The 5,883-nt window shown below is 36.1% G+C and overlaps 1 protein-coding gene across 3 annotated transcripts in view; it reads right to left on the bottom strand.

Annotated features, from left to right (window-relative positions):
- The window catches only part of LOC101861106 (transcription factor Sox-2), a 52,433-nt gene that overhangs the window by 25,226 nt on the left and 21,324 nt on the right, over nt 1–5,883 (bottom strand). Inside the window, exon 1 of one of the 3 annotated variants that reach the window (XM_005093627.3) lies at nt 5,280–5,404. The exons of the other annotated variants lie outside the window; for them this stretch is intronic. The gene's annotated coding sequence lies outside the window, so the exon portion shown is untranslated. Of the gene's footprint in view, nt 1–5,279; nt 5,405–5,883 lie in introns of those variants that run through there. 3 annotated transcript variants of the gene reach the window in all.

The following is a 5,883-nucleotide window of genomic DNA, read 5'->3' as shown; positions in this document are numbered from 1 at the left end:
ATCTATCTATCTATCTATCTATCTATCTATCTATCTATCTATCTATCTATCTATCCTTCTGTTTTTCAGTTGGATTCTTTAATGAAGCTACAAAATTGCTATTGATTGTAACTGTAATTATCAATATTCATTCATTATTCCTTACTTCAACAGCGCCCGTTTGGCTGGCCACTTCATTCCAATCAACAGGGTTCAACGTCCAAAGAAAAAGATATATATCAAGACGATTATTCTGACTCTAACCCAACACATAGGCAAACTGAAATTTTATATAAAGTGACCTCGTAGTCAGTCGACGACAATTAGATCATTTGGAAGTGTGCTGACAAAATGAGTTACTTCTCAGATTTTAGACAGAGGCAAAAAGAAACATCAAATTTATAGGTTGAAGTTTTACAATTTATCAGTATGAAATGATAAAAGACAGTTAAACTTGAAGAGAATGGCATTGGTTTAGAGTCTACAAATATGACCCTTGTGTTGAGTTTTGGCAGATATCTCCATTCACGGATTGCGAGAAGTAACTCATTTTGTTAGCACGCCTCACATTTAGGAGTTAGGCTTCCTTCCTTGTCTGTCAAGACCGACCTGGGATGAAAATGATACAACAATCCAGAGGAAAAAGCGAGATACGCGATAAAAATCCTCCCCACTTGGTAATTGAACTCTGGTCTCCTGCGTGCAACAGCAAAGCGTCTAACTAACCGTAACACTCCAAGAGGCGGTGGTTAGTTTGGTAGGTGCCGTGCTACAACATGGATCTGAAGACCACGGTTTGAGCCCCCTAATTTGACAATCGTCAACTGTTCCTATCAACTTCGCAACGCTGTGGCAGCTGATCATAACAATTAATTATTGTTAACAGCCGGGTGTGAGGCAAACTGTGATTATGATTATGTGTGTGTGTGTGTGTGTGTGTGTGTGTGTGTGTGTGTGTGTGTGTGTGTATGTGTGTGGGCGACCTGCAACACCAACATGACGATAAACAAACCCACAAGTCAATAAAGAACCAATAGAGGAACTGTGAGAAACGAAGGAGCAACTCTACATACAACAACAACAAGGATGAAAACAACAACAACAACAACAACAACAACAACAACAACAGGGATAACAGTAACTAGTATTGCTTGTCATTTTGTAATAGGAAACACTATTATAACTATAGTGATCAATACATGTCTGTGTATGTACTAATATAATGATGATCATTATAATAATGACAGTAGGCACCGTAACAGTAATAATTAACAATAATAACAATAATAACAATAACAATAATAACAATAATAATAATAATAATAATAATAATAATAATAATAATAATAATAATAATAATAACAATAATAATAATAATAATAATAATAATGATAATAATAATAATAATAATAATAATAATAATAATAATAATAATAATAATAATAATAATAATAATAATAATAATAATAATAATAATAATAATAATAATAATAATAATAATAATATTGGTTAGTAGAAAAAAAATGCTACTAAAAATAATATGATAGTAATGACAAATGATAGGCCTATTAATCTTTGTAGATAATAATATAATATTTGTAGTGATGTGAAATAAACGAATAAATACATAAATAAACAATAACATAGAGAAATAAATAAATAAGTAAATAAATAAATGAATAAATAAATAAATAAAAAATAATAAATAAATACTAGGGTAAACTGAAATTAGCGACAACAAAAACAATTTCAAGACAATATCGATAGAAAATAGATAAATAAAATAAAATAAAACAAAAGCAAACAGCAATAATGATTATCATCATAACGACAAAAGTGGGGTACAAACGATCAAGAACACTTAATTAACAGAAAAGACGTCTTTTGAAATCTGAAACCACCCTACAAAAACAACTCCCTCGTACTTGTCTTGTTGCCGTTAGTTTCCCACCTCCGCATCCCCGCTAAGACAGACTTTGTTATGGCTGCAACTACTCTCAAGACAGATAAATAGAATACCCAAAAAGGACCGGCGGCATAATATTTTTGAAAAGCTTACTGCTAAAATTACCAGTACTTTTGAGGAGCTTACCGCTAAAACTACTAGTTACGGGCTTGATACGGTATTAAAGTTGCTAATTTAAGTTGGGTTATTTTTTTTAGTTACATGTATTATGTCGAAAAAAACTTTGTTTCAATAAGCTACTTTAAAGGTAGTCAGACTCTATTTTCTTTCTTGTCCTCCTTATCCTCCTTTATTACTCCTTTAATTATTTGATTTTACGTTTAATCTTTGGGGTTGCTTTTTTTCGAGGTCTTGAAGTTTTTGTGGTTTTTTTTTTTCTTTTTCCCTGACGTTCTCAGACTTTAAAACTTGTTGAGAAACGTCTTCTGTATTGCTCTCTTCTTCCCTTGCCCCTACACGTGCCTTACCCATCTCTTTTTCACCTCCCTCCCCACACACTCTTTCCCTGTCCCTTCTCTTTGACCCCTTATCTTTCTCTCTCTCTCTCTCTCTCTCTCTCTCTCTCTCTCTCTCTCTCTCTCTCTCTCTCTCTCTCTCTTCTCTCTCTCTCTCTATTTCTCTCTCTCTCTCTATTTCTCTCTCTCTCTATTTCTCTCTCTCTCTCTCTCTCTCTCTCTCTCTCTCCTCCCCTCTCTTTGTCTACCCCCATTCTCTCTTCCCCCCCCCTCTCTCTCTCTCTCTCTCTCTCTCTCTCTCTCTCTCTCTCTCTCTCTCTCTCTCTCTCTCGGGCGATCCAGGCTTGAGAGGCATACAATTTCCCAGCTTGAAAAGCGGGAACAATTGATCAGTTATAAAATTTATCGTTCTTTATGTTATAAGATTAATTGATAGTTGTTGTTTTTTGTGTTTGTTTGTCTCTTTGTTTGTGTAAGTTAACAACGGTATGTAATATATGTAAATAGGCACAATCGGTCGTTTAGTGTAAGGAAAATCTCAGACGGACAGTAACAAACAGGTCGGCCAGGGTCAACCTAAGTTTATATTATATGGACACAACACCAGACAGTCAGAGATACACGATTAAAAAGCAAAACAGCAACAGCAACAACAACAACAACAACAACAACAACAACAACAACAACAACAACAACAACAACAACAACAACAACAACAACAAAAGACCCCCTCCCCCCACAAAAAAAGAAAAACAACAACAAAAAAACAAAAAACAGCAAACCCAAACCCCCTTTCACCAGGGAATCGAACACACTTCTTCTGTATGAGAAGGCGAAACGTCTAACTTCCTCTCCATGGACGGAGGTATTTGCTGACAAATATAATTAGGATAAATGATATCAGTGATATCAATGATGTCACTTCAGTGACAACAACAATACTGATTGATTCAAAGTCAATGATACATGGATACCAATGATACTATTGTCATCAATGATACACATGATACTAGTGATATCCCCCCCCCCCCAAAAAAAAAAACCAAACAAAAGAAAGAAACAAAAACAAACAAACAAACAAGCAAAACCCAACAACAAAACAAAAAAGAATAAATCAAAAATCAAAAACAAGATACAAAACAACCAAAAGTCCAAACCAAAACCAACACGTTTTGATACAGGTACATTAACGTTTAAACTAAGATTAACCATATTACAGCATAGAATCTAGTTTGCGTGAGAGCAAAAATACTATAATATACTAACTCAAAATATAACATGGTCCCAGAGATGCTAATGATACAAATGTTGTGAATTATGCCGATTATACCAAGGGTACCAACAGGCGTTAAGGTTATGAGAAAGGTTGGGTTTTTTTTTAAAGGGTCAACACCATGGTCAACACATATATCATTATTATCTACCGTACAACAGCATCACTAGAGTGACAACTAAAATACTGACTCAAAATATATGATACCAATGATACTACAGTGTGCTCAGTAATACCGATGATACCATAGATACCAAACAACGATATGGTACATGTGGTATCAAAACCGCCGAACACAGATTTATCGCACTGCATGCAGCATAACTAGAGCGACGACTAAACTTGGGAACAAAATATTTGATACCATTTATACGACAGTGGGATCAGTTATACCGATGATACCAAGGATACCCCCTCCCCACTCACACACACACGCGCACGCCCACAAATTTAAAAAGCTCCGTATGGCTCAGGTATTACAACGGTCAAACACATGTATCATTAACCGTACTACAGCATAACTTGAGTGGGGGCTTAAATATTGACTAAAAGTATTTAAAATATATGATACCAAAGATATTACTGAACGATCAGCGATGCCGATGATACCAAAGATATCAGCAGGCGATATGGTACATGTATCATAACGGCCAGTCACACTTTTACAATACAACAGCATCACTAGAATGACTACAATAATACTGTATTGACTCAAAATATAATAATAATGATCTCAGAGATACTGATGATACCAGTGTCTCCAGTAATACACAATAGTGATACAGAAAAACGGCGTAAAGGTATACAGATATAACGATGAAATACTGATTTACCAAACTACACCATTTCTCAAATGAAGACAAAAGTACAGTAAACTGACTCAAAACATTATTATGATACCACCATATTATACCAATGATACTGGTGTGGTCGGCAATGCCATTGATACCAAGGATACCAGCAGTACAGAAATTATAACGGTCAACACAACAGGCATTTGCCGTACAACAGAATCACTAAAGTTAGGACAATAATAATAAACTGACCCAAAATATTATGTAATAACAAATTTATCACAGTACAATGAGTGATGGCAATCGTACTAAGGATACCAGAAATACAAAAAAATTGTCATTGTGCTAAAGGTATCATAGCGGGCAAACACATTTACCTATAACAGAATCACTAGAGTAAGGATAACAATACTGTAATACTGACTCAAAATATCTGATACCAAAGATACTACAGTGTGCTGAGTGATACCAATGGTACTAAGGATACTAGCGATACAAAAAAAGGCGTTATGATGCAGGTATCATAACGGTCAAAACTCACATTTACCGTATAATAGAATCACTAGAGTAAGGACAACAATACTGTCATACTGACTCAAAATATCTGATACCAAAGATTCAACAGTATCATAACGGTCAAAACTTACATTTACCGTACCATATAATAGAATAACTGGAGTAAGGGCAACAATATTGTAACACTGACTCAAAATATCTGATACCAAAGATTCAACAGTATCATAACGGTCAAAACTCACATTTACCGTACACCAGAATGGCGAGAGAGAGGACAACAGTACTATAATACTGACCGTGGCAGAGTGTGAGGTAATCTTCTCCCGTTGTTATCACCAGCACTACTGTCAATATCGCCAGCCACACAATACACTCATAGTTCACGTGCTTTCAACGCTCTGGGATCCGCGTCAACTGAGAATCCGACTCTCTCTCTCTCTCTCTCTCTCTCTCTGACTTTCTCTCTCTCTCTCTCTCTCTCTCTGATTCTCTCTCTAACTCTCTCGGTGTCTCTCTCTCTCTCTCCCTGTGTCTGTGTTAGCACATTGAATAGCTCGCGAGCACTAGTCGTCCACAATAGGGCTCTTGCCACACCGGCGAACCCCCTTTCATAGATGGGATACCCGTCCTCTCAGCCTCTCTGTCTCTCTCTCTTTCTCTCTATGTCTGTCTCTCTGTGTCTCTATCTCTCTCTCTGACGCCCCCTTCCCTCTTTGTTTTTTCTGTCTGTCTGTCTCTCTCTCTCTGTGTCTGTCTCTCAGTCTGTCTGTCTGTCTGTGTGTCTGTCTGTCTCTTTGTCTGTCTCTCTGTCTGTCTCTCTGTATGTTTATATGAGAGCACGGGTGTGTATGTATGTATGTATGTATGTATGTATGTATGTATGTATGTATGTATGTATGT

Source organism: Aplysia californica, unplaced genomic scaffold, assembly GCF_000002075.1.
Source record: "Aplysia californica isolate F4 #8 unplaced genomic scaffold, AplCal3.0 scaffold00067, whole genome shotgun sequence".
In the NCBI taxonomy this organism is placed as follows: domain Eukaryota; kingdom Metazoa; phylum Mollusca; class Gastropoda; order Aplysiida; family Aplysiidae; genus Aplysia; species Aplysia californica.
Note: the sequence above shows the minus strand (reverse complement) of the source record. Positions and strands in the feature narration are given on the sequence as shown.